We start from the raw sequence: 17,965 nt of genomic DNA on the forward strand, positions 1-17,965 counted from the left end.
TGTGTGTGTGTGTGTGTGTGTGTGATATTAAGTCATATATAGCCATGCATGCACATGTGTATCTATATTGTACTCATACACACATATGACTGGATGCTTCCCAGCGCTCTCTACCGGACTTCCGTTTCCTTCTCTACTCCGCTAGTCTGTGGGTTCCTGAGCCCAGGAGTAAGCTGGCAGCTCACGGGGCCCAGCTCAGGCCGGCTGGACTTTAGGCACCAGGGAGATGGCTCAGAATTCAATGCCTGGAGTGCACTTCCCTCCTGGTGAAGCAGGCAGGTCTTCAAGAAGTGAATTCAAGGGGGACCTCAGAATCCACATTCTTTTTTAGGCTTTATTTGCATGTGAGCCTCCACTCACCCACCTGCCGGGCTGGTCTCCAAGCCACAGGAGATCAGTGAGCCTGGTGACCTGGGGCCGGAGGAGGCGGGCAGGAGCAGCTCACACCAATGACAATGGCCGCGTATATGAAGTGCGTCGGCAGAGAAGCACAGTTGTCCAGAGCATCGGCCAAGTCTGGGGCAGGTGTGCCCCCCAGCCAGGGGCTGTGGCCTGGGAGCAGGCTTACAGTGATCCAGCCTCGGGGGGCGGCGGTGGTCCGGACCTTCCCTGCTAGCAGAGGTCGGCCCAGAGGTGACCTGACTGTAAAGCTAGTGGAGACCCTTCCGGAATTCTAGATGTGTATTTCCACTTCTCACGTCTTAAAAGCATCTAAGGGATGTTGACAAGATATGGGGGGCTTGGAGCGTGAAGCAAACATGCCCCCCAGGGTGGCTCCAAGCTGCGCCCGCAGGCCCGCGGAGCCCATACAGGGCAGAGAAACAGAGGAGACTGGAGTCCCAGACCGGGGATTCCCAACAAAGCCAGAGCCGCTCGAGGAAAGCCAGCTCCCTGGGAGGCGGCAGCTGGGGCCGCCAGCGTTCACAGGAGGGGGTGACCAGGTCCTGCTTCCAGGCCCAGATGGCGGGGCTGCAGTCACCCTCTGTCACCACGTTGGTGTGTACGTGGTCCTCACGTGGTCGTCCCCCTGTGTGTGTCTGTGTCCTGATCTCCTCTCGTAAGGACACCAGTCACACCGGATCAGGGCCCACCCTCCATGAGCCAGTTCTAAATAAATCACTGCCCCAAAGGCCCCCATCTCCAAATTCCATCACTTTCTAAGGTACTGGAGGTAGGAACAGGGGTACAACTCGGCCCACAGCAGCAGGGAAAGCGGCAAAGTGAAGTGGTTGAGTAACTAAGTCATGTCCGACTCTTGAGACCCCATGGACTGTAGCCCTCCAGGCTCCTTTGTCCATGGCATTCTCCAGGCAAGAATACTGGAGTGGGTTGCCATTTCCTTCTCCAGGGGATCTTCCCAACCCAGGAATCGAACCTGGGTCTTCTGCTCTGCAGGCAGATTCTTTACCAACTGAGCTACAAGGGAAGCCCTCAAGTGAAGTGAGACACGTTTAATTTTATTATCCCATTAGTAGCAGAATGTGACAGAGATTCTAAGTTATTCCTACAGGTAAAGGACCTAAATAAGAAAAAGAGACAATTTTTTGCATCACCAAACTCTCATTACATTTTCTTTGATGTTTTATTGCTAAATTCTTTTTTGCACGGTGCTATTCTGATTTAAGAAGACTGAATAGTGTAGAGTGCAACTGAGAATATCTCCAAGCTGCTATAAATACGTTGGATAACATTTCTCTTTCCAAATTATTTTGGTGGTAATTGATGTGTGCATTTTATAGTTCACTGCATCTTCAGCCAGATGAAGTTCCCAAGGAAAGGCGATACTGAAGTATTTGCAGTGGTGAAGCCTTCAGTCTTGGTAAACTGTTAGGCTCATTTCAAACTTTGCAGAAGTGCGTGCGTGCTTCAAGTCTCTCCCTCTGATTCAATGGCTCAGTAGCCTGTAAAAATATGCAAATCAGTTATGAGCCAAATAATTTGGTGAGAATTATTAACTCATAAAATATCTTTTCCCCTGAAATCTACCGACTATTTGGAATAAGTCATCATATGGGAGCAAAATAAATGCTTAGTGTTGCAAAGAGAGATAAAAGTCATTGAGCCGTGTGCATAAAAATCTATTGCAAAGCGTCTACAGTCTTGGAGATAAAGTAGATGGAATTTGGATGCCGGGAGGGCGTGAGGACTCTCTGCACCTGCCCGGGTTCTCTGCTGCTTGCCGTCCATTCTTTGGAAGGTTAGTTGAAGAGTTGGATTAACTCATCTCTTGGAACTCACAGCCAGAAAGCTTGCAAACAGAAATGTGCATTCTACCCTTGAAGGGTTACCTCATGTGGGGGAAAGTAATTTTGAACAATCTGGACATCACTGGCCTCACTTTCTCCTGAAATGTCTTGGGGAAGGTGTAGCCAGGATTTGAGGAACAGCTGACTGCACAGACCAGGCCTGGGGAGGGGTCGGGCCTTTCTCTCAAGGTCAACGGGCTGCTTCTTCAGCCCACATGCAGCTGGGCTCCGGGGGCGGCTTCCCCTGGAAAGGGCAGGGAAGCGGTGGCCAGGCCAGCTCAGGGGTCCTGCCCGGCTCTGCACTGGCAGAGACCTGCCGGTGGGATGTGCACCAAGAAACTGGCTTCACTTCTCTCAGAGGAGACAAAAAAGTGACATTGGGGTCATTTTGGGGAATTTCAATTCAACACTCAGCATATATTTTCGACGTAGGACCTTTGTTATTATCAGATACTCTGGTTATTCGATGCATTTTCCCCTGAAGCATCATTTCTTTCTTTTTTTGGCTGCAATTTATTTGGCTGCACTGGGTCTTTGTTGAGGATCTTCGTTGCCACATGCAGGATCTTTTAGCTGCGGCACGCGAACTCCAGTTCCCTGACATGGGATCAAACCGCGGCCCCACTGAACCACCAGGAAAGTCCCAAGCATCATTTCTTAAAGGGACAAAAGACTGTGAGGTTCATGTCACCACCATATATTCCACCCACTGGTTGCCTCCAGTGTGGCTCTCCTGGAATCACACAACAGTCTCCCGGATCTCCATCCTGGTAGCATCTCGCTAATTCCTTCTCCAGATGACCGCAAGGGTGGCTTCAATCAGTCCTGTTTGTCGAGGTCTGGTGTTTGTACAATGAAATTCACCCACCCTGGGGGCACCACGTGGTGGATTTGGACACATGTACGTGACCCTGTGACCACCACCACTGGGAAGACGGCAGCATTTCCTCCAGTCCCCAGGTCACTCCACTGCCCTGGGCACCCCTGACCTGTGTCTATCAGTCCAGGTTTGCTCCTTCTAGAATTGTACATGCAGCCCGCCATCCTCTCGTGCCTGGATTCCTTCACACACCCCGCGTGTTGCCTCTGAGATTCACCCCGTGGCAGCATCGTTGCTGGTTTCCTCCTTGGGTGCCAGGCTACAGCCCGTTGTGTGTCTCACTGTCTGCCCATTGGCCAGAGGAGGGACGTGTGGACTCTTCCAGTCTGTGGGTACCGAGAAGAGAGCTGCTGCCATGTCCAGCCTCCGTGTCCAGGGCCCCGTGTGGTCACGTTTGATTTCCCTTAGTCCCTTCTCAGGACTGGGGTTCCTGGCTCACACGCTGAGCGTAACTTTGTAAGAATCTCTCAGTCTGGTTTCCAAAGTGCCTGCCCCCTGATGCGTCCCCACCAGCCATGGATGGAAGTTTCTATCCCGCCACGTGGTCACCAACATTTGGTGTTGACAGACTTTTTAGTTTTTGACCTTCAAAAAGATTTTAGTTTTCATTTCTCTGAAGACTAGTGAGGTTGGGCTTTTTTTTTTTTTTTAGATTACTAACCATTTTAACTCTTTTGTTTATAATTTCTTGTATTTTCTGACTTTGTGTTTATTGGATTCTCTTAATATTGAGTTGTACGAGTTCTTTCTTTTCCAGGGAGCAAGAGCTTTTAAAAATACGGTATATGTTTTATAAATATTTTCTCCCAATATGAAGTTTTTTATTTTTCATTTTTCCTTAAATGTCTTTGGAAAAGCCAAGTTTAGTGACTTTGGAGGTCGTAACATCTGCAGACATTTATTATTCATTCAACAACTACTTACGGAAAGCCACCGTGCCAAGGATGGTCATACATCCTGGAGACAAGACAGGACACAAACGTGGGTCAAGTCCCTGTCCCTGTCCCCTCCCACCCTGGGCTCATACTCTTTAGGGGAATATCCATATGTAAACCAGTCATTTGAATAATTTCAGATTGTGATAATCAGGGTGAAAAAATGTATGTATTTATTTATTTTCATTGACATACAGTGATGTTCATTCAGTGTAGTGTTAATTTCATGGTGAATTGACATCTGCATGTATTATGAAATGATCCCTCTGTAAGTCTAGTGACCATCTGTCCCCCACAAAGTTATTAATGATATTATTGACCATATTGCTTATGCCATATTTTACATCCCCTGGGCTTGTTGATTACATAACTGGAGACTTAAATCCTCTTCAGGGTGATAGAAGTTTAAAAAGAAAAGCAGGGAATTGGAAAAGAGAGAGGTAGGGTGGGAGCCTGTGGAATCAGCGTTGACTAGGGTGACCCCAGCGGCCTCCCTGGGGAGGCGCCTCTTAGCTTAGCCTTGAATGTTGAAGAGAAAGCCCCGGGGAGTGGTGAGGGGTCCTCGGCAGGAGGAACAGCAGGCGAAAGGCCTCCAGGTGAGAAGGGACATGGGTGTCACGCAGCTCAGGGACTGGGGTCGTAAGCGGCAGAAGACGAGGTTGGAGGGACAGCCGCCCGGCACCGCTGTGCTTTGTTCCTGGTGTCTAGGGAAGCATCTGGAAGACAGGGGCCCCACTGGTTTAGAGGCTCATTTTGTAGATGGCTTCTCATTTTCTCCACACGTGGCCGAGGCACCCGTAATTGAAGGCATTTTTCTTCTTTAGAAAGAAGTGTTAAAATAGTGTTACCTATCTGTGCGTGTTTCCCCCACCCCCGTATTTCTGTCCCTACTTTGCTGAGCATTTTTGTCATGAATGCGGTTCAAATTTTGTCACCTTTTTTTCCTGTATCTGTTGATACAATTGTATGATTACTTTAGATAAATATGGTTAAATACGTTAATTTTCAGCACTGAACCAATTTTGCCTTCCTGGGATGTATCCCACTTAGTCATAATACATTACCTTTTTTATAGATTACTGGATTCGATTCACTAGCTAGGACCGTTTTCCATTTCTTATTGAAGTATAGTTGATTTACGATATTCTCTCAGCTTCAGCTGTGCAGCATAGTGATTCAGTATTTCTAGAGTATACTGCATTATGCGTGTGCCTGCTTAGTCGCTTCAGTCGTGTCCGACTCTCTGCGACCCTATGGACCATGGCCTGCCAGGCTCTTCTGTGCATGGGATTCTCCAGGCAGGAATACTGAAGTGGGTTGCCATTTCCTTCTCCATTAAAAGTTATTGTAAGATAACGATTACAATTTCCTGTGCTGTACCATACGTCCTTTTTGTTTATCTACCCTGTTGCTTACCTATTTTATACATAGTGGTTTGAATCTTATAATCCCATATCCCTAAATTGTTTTCCCCCCATTTCTTCTGCCCTCTGATAATCACTAGTTTGTTTTCTATGTCTGTTAGTCTGTTTCTGTTTTGCAGAAACGTAAACATTTGTTTCTATTATTTTTTAGATTCCACCTATGAGTGACATCATACAGTATTTGTCTTTCTCTTGATTATTTTTCTAAGCGTAATTTTCTCTAGGTCCAGCTACATTGCTGCTAATGGCATTATTTCATTCTTTTTTATGGCTGGGTAATATTCCACGGTATATATGTGCACATCTTCCTCATTCATTTGTCTGTCGATGGAGGCTTAGGTGGCTCCCATGTCTCGGCTGTTATAAACAGAGCTGCAGTGAGCACTTTTCCAGTGGCGTTTTCCTTTTTCCAACTTTGTGTATGATCAGTGGTCCTGCAGGATGGTGTTCCCTTCAGGTTTTGGCTCAGGGGCTGGTGTGGAACAGTGTGCCCTGCTGAAGAGCTGGGGCCTGACTTGTGGGCTGAGGGCCCCTCAGGGTGTGTTTGGCTGGTTGCTTTGGGAAAGGCTCCCTGGAGGCTGGAGGAGGGCGTGGTGGGTGGCGGAGGTCTGGGCAGTGCAAGGGGCTGGAGTCTTTCTGGCTGGGACGACGAGCCTAAAGCACGGCTGGGGTGCTGAGCAGGGAGGGCAGGAGGAGTGGAAGCTGGGGATGAAGGTGTACCAGATCCTGGCGGTGCCTTGGGGGTGAAGAAAAGGGCAGCCCACTCCAGCGTGCTTGCCTGGAGGGTCCCATGGACAGAGGAGCCTGGCAGGCTGCCGTCCACGGTTGCGACGTGTCGGATACGGCTCAGCGACGGACACCGAGGATGGTGAAGGGGAAGAACTCACGTTTCTCCTTGAGCTAAGAGTGGGAGGTTCTTCCTGAAAAGAACAGATCGGAAGCGGGTCAGAGAGGGAGAAGGAAGCTCGGCCTGAGCCCGTGTGGATATCCCGGGACATCTGGAGGAGGGGGTCGCAGGTCACAGGCCTCAGAGGAGGTCTCATGGTTGGAGGCAGACCCGGGAGTATTTAATGCACAGTGAAGCCCCCAGAGGAGACGGGTGCGGGGGCGTGTGCCTGCCTGTGAAGGGGCCCCGCTCACCTGGAGGGCTGCAGGGCTGGGCCGGCGTGCGCCAGGGGCCCAGGCGTCTGCCTCCTGGGAGGACCTCCCCTCGGAACCCCAGGCCCGCCCTGTGCACCGCCCCCCTCTGTTCCCCATCCCCACCTCCCACCTCCATAAGCCCTGCCCTCTCAGCTCCCCCGGGCAGCGCCGGGTTTCTGACACAGGCGATGCATGCGGGACCACAGGCCTGCTTCCAGCTTCTGTATCAGGTTCTTAAGGGAAGTCTCTCCTCCTCATCTGAGTGCTGTCATTTGGCAAGCTGGGGTGACAGTTCCTGCATTTGTCTTGTCCTTTGAGCCTTACTTTGTTTCCTGTGAGAACACTCTACCTTCTGGATGGTTCTGCAGAGTCTTCCATCTGCATTTTTTTTTGTCTTTCTCTTCCGGGGGGCAGAGGTAAGCCCCTGGTCTCTGAACAGTTCATGCATGTATTTATCAGTCTGCTGTCCTCACAGGACCAGGACATGAAAGCACAGACCCCCTCGCACGTTGCACACCGGGGGCTGATCCCCTGCAGGACCGTCTCCTGTCTTCTAACCTCCTCTGTGATTCCAGCAGATGCCCGCCATCTGATTTTCTTTGGGCTGCTGGTCGGAGGCTTTGTCAGTCCCTCAGCTGGGGCCAACTGGGTTGACAAAAGGGAGAGTTTTGTTTAAAATCGTAGAGAAAATATAACAATTTCAATCAAGCAATTGTCTAGAATGCACCGTCTCATTTGTTTTTGGCACATCCGTCTCATTTGACATCAAGAGCAACGACTAAGCCTGGAAGACTAGTTGGTGCCCGCTCATGGCTTCATTTTCTTGGGCTCCAGAATCACTGCATATGGTGACTGCAGCCATGAAATTAAAAGATGCTTGCTCCTTGGAAGAAAAGCTATGACAAACCTAGACAGTATATTAAAAGCAGAAACATTACTTTGCTGACATAGGTCCGTCTAGTCAAAGTTATGGTTTTTCTAGTAGTCGTGTTTGGATGTGAGAGTTCGACCATAAAGAAATCTGAGTGCCGAAGAACTGATGCTTTTGAACTGTGGTGTTGGAGAAGACTCTTGAGGGTCCCTTGGACTGCAAGGAGATCCAACCAGTCCATCCTAAAGGAAATCAGTCCTGAGTAAGTATTCATTGGAAGAACTGATGCTGAAGCTGAAACTCCAATACTTTGGCCACCTGATGCAAAGAGCTGAGTCATTGGAAAAGACCCTGATGCTGGGAAAGATTGAAGGCGGGAGGAGAAGGGGACGACAGAGGATGAGACAGTAGGATGTCATCACCGACTCGATGGACATGAGTTTGAGCAAGCTCTGGGAGTTGGTGATGGACAGGGAGGCCTGGTGTGCTGCAGTCCATGGGATGGCAAAGAGTCAGACACGACTGAGCGACTGAACAACAGCAAGGCTTTCATGGAGCAAATGCGGGGGTGGAGCATCCCAAGGGCAGAGCATCGCTGGCCGGAGTTGGATGCCATTGCCCCTCAGTCTGGCTTACGCATTCATCAGCTCACCCCTCCTGCACGTCGAGGACCTTATATTTGTTATAGAGCCGTGTGATCCTGAGTCAGCATCAAGCTTCATGGAACCTCCAGCTCCAGCCCAGCTCGCGGCCCAGTCATCTCTGGGCTGCCAGGCCACTGGTCAGTTCACCCTCCTTCTCTCCCTGCTTCCTTTCATCCCCAGCTCAGTCCAGCCTGGACCCAGGTGACCAGCAAAGCACCCTACTCGTCCTCACCCCGGCCACCATGTTAGCTGAAGGTGGTGGGGCGGGGGCTTGAGAATGTCCTTGGGTCCAGAGTCAAGCCTGAAGTTGGCCGCAAGTCTCCGTGCGAGTGTCGGAGCTGGCGCACCCAGCTGGTGCTTCCCTCTGCTGTGGTCATAGGCATCCTGGCTCTCAGTGACCCGCAGGCCAAGCCCACAGCCCCCCACACCTCCCACTCTCATCTCGGCACATGGTTGGCTCGTGGTGAACGTTTGTTGAAAGGAAGTGAACTCTCAGAATTACTCAAACGTGGTTAGATGGTTTTTGATGACTGGAGGTCACCAGGATGGACCATAGTTAAGTTCTGTTGGAGGAAAGTGGTGCTCAGAGGGGGGTTATCACAGCCAGTGCTCCCAGCCTCCTAGCATTTTCTTTGAATGGAGAGGAGGATCCCAGGACACCAATCAGATAGATGCCCCCCATTCAGCCTGACCTTTGGTGGGCTCTGCAGGGCTTCACCACGATGCAGACTTGGGCCAAATACCGTCCAGCTGAGCTGGGCCTGGGGCTGTCTGTGGCCCACCCCTGCCCCCAGCTGCCCCTGCAGGCCTCTTCCCTTTGGTTGCTGGCCCCGGCGTGATTGTAGCAGACACAGGGGCACCCAGATGCTGGCGGGAGACTGGAGGTGGGAGGGGGAGACGCGAGGTCTTTCTCCTCCTCTGCTCTGCCAACACCAGCATCATCAGAGGCTCTGTGAGCTACAGGCAGCACCTTTGTGAGGTCTCGGTGCTAGGTTCCATCTGCCCAGTGGGGCTGGGCCCTGGGCATATCCCTGCCCTGAGTCCCCCCTCGCTGGGTGTGGGGGTCAGGCGGCCCATGCTGTGCCCTGGTGCCCAGACCCTAGATTAAGTCTCTCCAGCGCTTTGTAACCACCCTCCCCCACCAGGGGGCTTGGGCTCTACCCCTTGACGGGGCTGAGACAGATACAAAACTTCTGGATGACCTGGAACTTAGAGTCTATAGTTTGGATCCATATGTTTAAATATTTATAGAGAGATTAGCGGAAGCCAGAGGAAAGCGAAGGTCAGTCCCCATCAGCCTCTTGGAGCCACTGCTTGTTTTTTAATCTCTCCCTAACGGACAGATCTGTCTACTTGCAAAGGAAACTGAAATCCATTTATTTCCCAAGGCACAGAGCTTAGCAGGGCTTGTGCCAAAGGTACGGATGTTGGCGGTGTTGTCGCTGACGGCAGTGTGTGGACATGCTTGGGTGGGTGGAACGCTGATGCTCACGGGGGCTTCCCCAAAGTGAGGTGTCAGGTACATTTGCTTAAGGGGGTTCAGACCCAGTGAGGTGAGTTCGCAGGACAGCGGCCCCCAGCCCCACTCCCTGTACTGCCCTTAGCTGTGCTCAGAACCAAGCAGATGCCAGAATGTGAGAGGGACTGTTGGCACGACTGAAATGTGGACGCCCACATTTTAACACCAGAAATACAGTGAGGTCTCAACCAGAAGCTTTAAAGTGCAATCTTGATAAAGAGGAAGCGAAGTGAAAGTCTCTCAGTCATGTCTGACTCTTTGCAACCCCATGGATTATATACAGTCCATGGAATTCTCCAGGCTAGAATACTGGAGTGAGTAGCCTTTCCCTTCTCCGGGGGATCTTCCCAACCCAGGGAGTGAACCTGGGTCTCCTGTATTGCAGATGGTAGATAATGGATAGAAACATAGACGGACAGGTAGGCTTACTCTAGGGAACTGGCTCCTGTGATGATGAAGACCGAGACGACCTCAGATCTTCCATCTGCAACCTGGGGCCTCAGGAGAGCTGGTGGGGCAGTTCCAGTCTAGTCTGAAGGCCTAAGAACTGGGGGAACTGACCGTGTGAGTCCCAGCCCGAGGGCAGGAGAACTCTGGCATCCCAGCCCAGCAGCCAGGCTGAGAGCAGGACTCCGCCCTTTCTCTGCCTTATCCCTGTTCAGACCCTCCAAGCACTGGATGAGTCCACCCACCCTGGGGACTACCTGTTTTGCTCAGCCCACCAATTCAAATGCTAATCACACCCAGAGTCCCGTCTGACCCAGTATCCAGGAGACAGGTGGCCTGTGGAGCCGTCAGGCCATCACCAGCGGATGGCCCTGTAGGCGTGCCCAGCCCTCCCTTTCCACGGTTTGGGGAAGCGTGACGTGACCCTCACAGCCTTCCAGAAAGTGGGGCATGCTCCTTCTGCCATCTCTAGGGTGTGGCCAAGACTCCCTCTCCCAGCCTCATCCTCGGTTCCCCCCAAGCTTCAGCTGGAAACCCCCGTGCATTTGGGTATAACCCTGGAGAGACAGGTAGCTGGGCCCCTGGGGGGTGGAAGTCCCAGCCTCTCCCCAGGGGCCAGTGGACTGGCATGTGGCCACGAGCACGGTCTCCGCTGATGGAGGAATAAGGACAAGAAGAGACCAATCGGTTCTTGGTGAGAACAGACATGGCCCCACCCTAGGAGGACCGGGTGGTGGTCGGGGGGAGAGGTGAGGCCACCTCCCGAGGGCATCCTGAGCCGGCTCGTAGCCTTGCAGACAGAAAACGCCGTTCTGCGGGGTGCAGCCCACAGATGAAATACCAGAGTGACCTACCTCACAGTTTTGTGAGGAATTCCGCTAGCCTGCGTTGACTTATTGCCCGCCCTGAACTCAGTTCCACGCTGGTCCATTTCAGTCGGTTTTCGTGGAAAGTCTACCCTTTGGCAGGGTCTGCTGGAGAATATAATAAAGTTGAAAGAACCTACTTCCCACCTTCTGGGAGGCTTCTGAAAAAGAAGACAGGCACAGTGCCCAGCACCAACCATAACCTGCATTTCATGTTCTTTTTCAGTACTTTTTGAGAGTCAGATCTTCCCCTGCTTCAGTTAATTTGACATTTTGTTGGTTCTGTCTTAGCTTATAGCTGAGACACCTCCCAGGCGGCCAGGGACAGCATGGCCCATTCCACTCTGTAATGAGCTTGGTGTGGAATGACAGTGTCTGAGGCACTCGGACATTTCAGACTCCAGTCCTGAGTGAGATTTGCTTCCTTCCTGCAGAAGTGACATGAATAAATGGGTTAAACTAGGAAGGCGTCCCAATCCCTTTCTGTCCCGCTGTCAAACGGTCCTGCGTCCTTGGCGGTGCCACACACAGGGAGGCTTGGGGAGCCCAAAATACCCACTCACCACCAGGGACGGCCAGAGTCCAGCCAGACCCTGGACTCCTTTTTTTTGTCGTGAGACACTCAGGAGCACGTGTCGGTCTCTAGACACAACGACCGCATCTCTTGTTTGCCTCGAGATGGTGTTTCACACGTTTTAGGTTTCGGAGCTTAAATTAGCTTGTCTGATAAGAGAGACTCATCTGCTCTTGTCCAAGGGGCAGCCGGTGTCGCCTGCTGCGGCCAGGACCGTGACCTCCGTGAGGTAAGGTGAGTCTCCGCTGGAAATTATTTATCACCCGAGCGGGTCATTCCGTTTCAGCTGCCCAGCCTCGTGGGCATCTCACTGACATGGCAATAATGGCCTATGAACTTCTGGTCCAATTAATTGTTAATGAGAGGCTTGATGAGCAGAGAAAGGGCCTATTAGTTTAGCAGGGGTCAGCATTCTGCGCAGGGGGAAATAAAAGCTGGTGCTGGTCCACTCTTCTGAATGAGCCGCATCATCTTTGATGTTAAGTAAAGTTAAATACAAAGTTTGGTCACTCCCCGGAAACTCACGTGTAAACATGCAGACCCGCTGTAATTTTTAAAAGTGTGAGTACAGGTGCTTTTAAAAAGTCATAATAATTCTTGTGACTTTTATGATGCTTTCCCTGTATGAATGTAGTTTAGAATTTTAGTCAGTTCAGTCGCTCATTTGTATCCAACTCTTTGCGACCCCATGGACTGCAGCACGCCAGGCTTCCCTGTCCATCACCAACTCCTGGAGCTTACTCACACTCATGTCCATCACGTCGGTGATGCCATCCAACTAGAATTTTACACGCACAGCATAAACTGCAGAAGAAATCATAGTTTTATCTCACGTGTTTGGTTCCCTTATGTTTTTTCAAAGAGAAACTGAATTTGTACTTTTCTGATTATACAAGTAGTCTGTGCTCAACCCAACAGATCAAGAAAATCAAGGAGCATATTTCTAAAAATTGGGTACCACCCATAATTTTGCCACTCACAGGTGGTAATTGTTAACAAGCTTGGCATCAAATGCAGTTTGTGCCCCGGGCACCTCTGGGGGGTGCTGTTCCCGCCTTGATCTACATGCTTGGCAAGCCCACACTGGACAATTTTGTACTCATGAATGAGCATGTGTGCAAAATTATCTAATGTACACTGTGTGCCCACTCCAGTATTCTTGCCTGGAGAATCCCATGAACAGAGGAGCCTGACAGGCTACAGCCCATGGGGTCGCAAAGGGTAGGACAACTGAGAAACTTTCACTTTTACTGTGTAATTCTGAAAATGTGCTTATGTTGCTTGAATCCTTCATTTTTCAGCACAGTAAATATTTCATTTGCTTCCCCCAAAGAGATATTTTTGTCATGTTCTGAATCCTTGACAAAGAAGATAAAGTCCTAAAATGCCTATGCTGCTTTAACTGGTACCTGGAAACTGCTTCCATAATAGTCTGTGGAGCCGTGGAGGATGAGACCTACCCAACATGGGACTGTCTTTCTGCTCTGGCTGAAAAGCACAATCAGGCAAGAGGCAGGGGTCCTGGTCCTCACAAGGATCACTCCCCATTTGGATGTCACTTGTTCTGTGACGTGACTGGAACACACCCAGAGAGAAGCTTCTGCTGAAATTTCACCCTTAGAGCTTTGCATACATGATGCTAATACATTTCAGAGAGTTAAGGCATCAAGCTGTCAATCAATCCAGCTCTGCACTTTGCTGCATTCCGGCTGCGTGACTTAGTACGCATGTGACCTTCTCCAGGGAGCTCAGCTCCTTGGAGCCTTATGAGTGTTCTCCAAGGAAAAGATGAACAGTCAGGGTGAGCCTCACAACCAGCCTGCTATCAGGGTGTGTGTGTGTGCATGTGTGCGTGTGTGTGTGCGCACGCACGCACATGTGTGTGCATGTGTACTCAGTTGTGTCTGATTCTTTGCAACCCCATGGACTGTAACCCTCCAAGCTCCTCTGTCCATGGGATTTTTCCAGGTGAGAATATTGGAGAGGGTTGCCATTTCCTTCTCCAGGGGATCTTCCTGACCCAGGGATCAAACCCAAGTCTCCTGCATCTCCTGCATTGACACGCAGATTTTTACCAACGTGCCACCTGGAAAACCTTTTTGTGAGGGACGGGAGCCCAGAAAGCAGTTCAGCAACAATAGCCATCAGTGCTGTTCTTATTTGTAACACTATTCCGCTAACAGATGTCAGCGTCCGCATGCCTGTGTGCTTTAGTCTAATCACGCGGTGGACAGGACACCAAGTGTGCAGGGCGCAGACAGAAGGGGGGAGGGTGAGTAGCTGGTGCGAGAAAGCGGCAGCTGTGGGTCACCTGAACTGGATATCGGCCTGGAGGGTTCCTATTCATTGGAAGGACTGGTGTTGAAGCTGAAACTCCAATCCTTTGGCCACCTGATGCAAAGAACTGACTCATTGGAAAAGACCCTGATGCTGGCAAAGGTTGAGGGCGGGAGGAGAAGGGGACTACAGAGGATGAGATGGTTGGATGGTATCACCAACTCAATGGAGATGAGTTTGGGTAAACTCTGGGAGCTGGTGATGGACAGGGAGGCCTGGCGTGCTGCAGTCCATGGGTCACAAAGAGTTGGACACGACTGACTGACTGAGCTGAACTGAACTGGAGGTTCCACCAGCCCTGGGCAGCTCGCAGGTGACAGTGGTCAATCATGTTCTTACACTAGGTCAAGCTTGTCCTCAGCACCAAGGTGATACTTTTTTGCATATTGAAGCCATTTACCCAGGATGACAAAGCTGGGCCAGGAGGGCCCAGCTCAGAGCCCCCATCCACCACGGAGAGAAGAGTCCTGTGTGTTTCCAGAGCTCAGCCCAGGACCAGAGGGCCCTGACATAGCAGACATATCTCCGGAGAAGAAGCGGCCTGAGCTTCCCTGGAGGAAGAAGGGAGAGGAGAGAGTGGGAGAGACGCAGAGACGTTCGGAGCATCTCCGGGCATCCGGGCCCAGCTCAGTGTTGGAGCAGGAAGAAGCGGTGGCCAGCGGGTCTCTGGCAGAGCTCTGGGACGCCTGCGATGTTCCCATGGGACAGGGTGGCCCTGCACAGGGGCGTGGGGTTCAGTGGAGAGCGGGTGGGTGGGGGGTGGCACTAGGGGCCACAACCTCTTGGACAGAAAAGGAAATGGTCGTACGGTTGCCTCTGGAGAAGAATGCCAACACCTTGCTCCAAAGCCAGTCAGCACGTCTGTGTCTCAGTGGTCATCAGTCTGGACCAGACACTTCACCACAGGGACCTGACATGGCACCAGGCTCCTGTCCATTCTTGCCCCCAGAAGATCGTTTGACCACCCCCTACACCCAAATGCCATCCTGGACCAGAGGTGGAGGAAAGTCTGAAAGAATGGCTGGTTACTCTGGAGAGGTTATATCGAATTGCATAAGAAACCACCATCTTTCTTTCAAAACGGAGGCACCGTTTTGCTTTTCCAGCAGTATGAGAGTTTGTGTCACCCCACGTCCCACTAGAATCTGCCGTTGTCAGTGTTCTGGATTTTGGCTTCTCCAATAGGTATATAATGGTATCTCATTTTAGTTTGCATTTCCTGATGACATATGAGGTGGAGCATCTTTTCATACACTTAGCTGCCATCTGTGTATCTTTTTTGACGAGGTGTCTGTTAAAATCACTGGCGCTTTTTTTGTAATTGAGTTGTTTTCTTATCATTGAATTCCAAAGAGTTCTTTATGTATATTGGCGAGCAATCCTGTTTCAGGTGTGTCTCTGTCCTTGGCAAACATTTCCTCGCCGTCTGTGGCTTGTCTTCTCCCTCTTTGCCATCATCTTTTGTGGAGGAGAATTGTTTGATTGAGCCAAGTCCAGCCAGTTAGTTCTCTCTGTCATGAGCTGTGCCCGTGGTGAATCTGAGGATTCATCTCCATACCCAATGTCATCTAGGCTTTCTCCTGTGTTATACTTAAGGAATTTATAGTTTCAGGATTTACATTTAGGTCTGTGATCCCCTTTGAGTTAATTTTTGAGAAGGGTTTATAGTCTGTGTCTAGATTCAGTTTTCTGTCTGTTGATGTTGACCTCTTCCAGTGCCATTTGTTGAAAAGACTGTCTTTGCTCCGTTTTATTGCCTTTGTTCTTTTGTCAAAAATCCATTGATTGTATGTATGTGGGTCTTTGGGGGGCCTCTCTGTGATGTCCCATCGATCTAATTGTCTATTCTTTCTCTAATATCACTTTATCTTGATTATTATAGCTTTACAGTAAGTCTTGAAATCAAGCAGTATAGCCCTACAACTTTATTCTTCTCCTTTAGTATTGTGTTGGCTATTCTTTTTTTTCTTTTGCCTCTCCAGATAAACTATAGAATAAGGTTTTTTTTGGTATCCATAAAAGTTACTTGCTAGGGTTTTGACTGGTATTACATGAATCTGTTGATCAACTCGGGAAAAACTGATATCTTGACAGTACTGACTCTTCCTATCTGCGAGCAGGAGTATTGCATTTATTTAGTACTTTGATTTCATTCATCAGAATTAATAATTTTCTTCATGTAGATCTAACATATACTTTGCTTGGTTTATACCAAGCTGTTTCATTTGCACAGAGTGCTTGTGTAATGTTATTATATATTTTTTTATTTTTCAAATTCCACTTTTTTATTTCTGGCATAATGAAAAACAATGGAGTTTTTCCTATTAACCTTGAATTCTGAAACTTGCTGTAATGGACTGTTAGTTCCAAGAGGCTTTGGTAGAATTTCAGATTATCTATGTAGACTATCATGTCATCTGTGATCAAGGTCAGTTTTATTTCGTTCTTCCTAGCCTGTATGCTGCTTTTTTCCCCTTTTCTTTTTTTGTCTTATTGCATGCATAGGTACTTCCATGATGTTGAAAGGAGTGGAGAGAGAGGACATACTTGCCATATTACTGATGGGAAAGCCTCAAATTTCTCACCCTTAAGTACAGTGCTAATCATAGGGCTTCTTGTAGATATTTTTTATTAAGTTGAGGAAATCCCCCCTCTATCTCTAGCTTACTGAGAATGTTTACCATGAATTGACTTGTTGGATTTTGTCAAATGATTTTCATCCATCTCTTGATCTCATCATGTGATTTTTGTTTATTCTGTTAATGTGGCGTCCACAATTACACTCATTTCACACGCTAGCAAAGTAATGCTAAAAATTCTCCAAGCTAGGCTTTGACAATATGTGAACCAAGAACTTCCAGATGTTCAAACTAAATTTAGAAAAGGCAGAGACCAGAGATAAAACTGTCAACAGCTGTTGAATCATAGAAAAAATCAAGAGAATTAAAAAAAAAAAACTACTTCTGCTTCATTGACTACACTAAAGCCTTTGACTGTGTGGATCATACCAAACTGTGGAAAATTCTTAAAGAGATGGGAATACCAGACCACCTTACCTCCCTCCTGAGTAACCTGTATGCAGGATAAGAAGCAACAGTTAGAACATAACATGGAACAACAGAATGGCTCAAAATTGGGAAAGGAGTACAATCAATGCTGTATATTGCCACCCTGCTTATTTAACTTATATGCAGGGTACATCATGAGAAACGCTGGGCTGGATGAAGCACAAGCTGGAATCAAGATTTCCGGGAGAAATATCAATAACCTCAGATACGCAGATGACAACACCCTTATGGCAGAAAGTGAAAAAGAACTAAAGAGCCTCTTGATGAAAGTGAAAGAGGAGAGTGAAAAAGTTGACTTAAAACTCAACATTCAAAAAACAAAGATTGCGGCATCTGGTCCCATCACTTCATGGCAAATAGATGGAGAAACAATGGAAACAGTGACAGACTTGATTTTCTTGGGCTTCAAAATCACTGCATATGCTGACTGCAGCCATGAAATTAAAAAACGCTTACTCCTTGGAAGAAAAGCTATGACCAACCTAGACAGCATACTAAAAAGCAGAAACATTACTTTGCCAACAAAAGTACATGGTTTTTCCAGTAGTCATGTGTGGATGTACGAGTTGGACGATAAAGAAAACTGAGCACTGAAGAACTGATGCTTTTGAACTGTGGTGTTGGAGAAGACTCTTGAGAGTCCCTGGACAGCAAGATCAAACCAATCAATCCTAAAGGAAATCAGTCCTGAATATTCATTGGAAGGATTGATGCTGGGAAAGATTGAAGGCAGGAGCAGAAGGGGACAACAGAGAATGAGATGGTTGGATGGCATCACCGACTCGATGGACATGAGTTTGAGCAAGTTCTGGGAGTTGGTGATGAAGAGGGAGGCCTGGTGTACTGCAGTCTGTGGGGAAGAGTCGGACACGACTGAGTGAACGAACTGAACTGAATGTGAGGTATTACAGTAACTGATTTTTGAGCATTGAAGCAGCCTTGCATAACAGATAAATTGCACTTGATTGAGGTGTTAATTTTTTTTTATACATTGTTGGATTTACATTGGTACGG

General features: G+C 49.0%; 2 long non-coding RNA genes and 1 other non-coding gene across 4 annotated transcripts; 1 reads left to right on the forward strand and 2 right to left on the reverse strand.

The window, feature by feature from the left end:
* Positions 1 to 1,354: 1,354 nt before the first annotated feature.
* On the reverse strand, positions 1,355 to 1,426 carry TRNAC-GCA (transfer RNA cysteine (anticodon GCA)). The gene has a single exon. It is a non-coding gene; the product is annotated as a tRNA-Cys (tRNA).
* A 142-nt stretch (positions 1,427 to 1,568) lies between these two features.
* LOC145516644 (uncharacterized) lies at positions 1,569 to 9,065 on the reverse strand. Of its 2 annotated transcripts, none has more exons than XR_014061579.1 (3): positions 8,833 to 9,065; positions 6,264 to 6,405; positions 1,569 to 1,901 (listed from the first exon to the last, which is right to left on the reverse strand). It is a non-coding gene; the product is annotated as an uncharacterized LOC145516644 (long non-coding RNA). The 2 variants fall into 2 exon arrangements; XR_014061578.1 differs by having other exon boundaries at positions 6,373 to 6,405; positions 8,833 to 8,929.
* Positions 9,066 to 9,161: 96 nt separating this feature from the next.
* Positions 9,162 to 16,865, forward strand: LOC145516503 (uncharacterized). The gene is made up of 4 exons (XR_014061430.1): positions 9,162 to 9,422; positions 10,045 to 11,780; positions 12,880 to 13,347; positions 14,228 to 16,865. It is a non-coding gene; the product is annotated as an uncharacterized LOC145516503 (long non-coding RNA).
* The last annotated feature ends 1,100 nt before the right edge of the window (positions 16,866 to 17,965 follow it).

Source organism: Giraffa tippelskirchi, chromosome 8 (assembly GCF_054371585.1).
Source record: "Giraffa tippelskirchi isolate mGirTip1 chromosome 8, T2T-mGirTip1v1.2.pri, whole genome shotgun sequence".
Taxonomy (NCBI): Eukaryota; Metazoa; Chordata; class Mammalia; order Artiodactyla; family Giraffidae; genus Giraffa; species Giraffa tippelskirchi.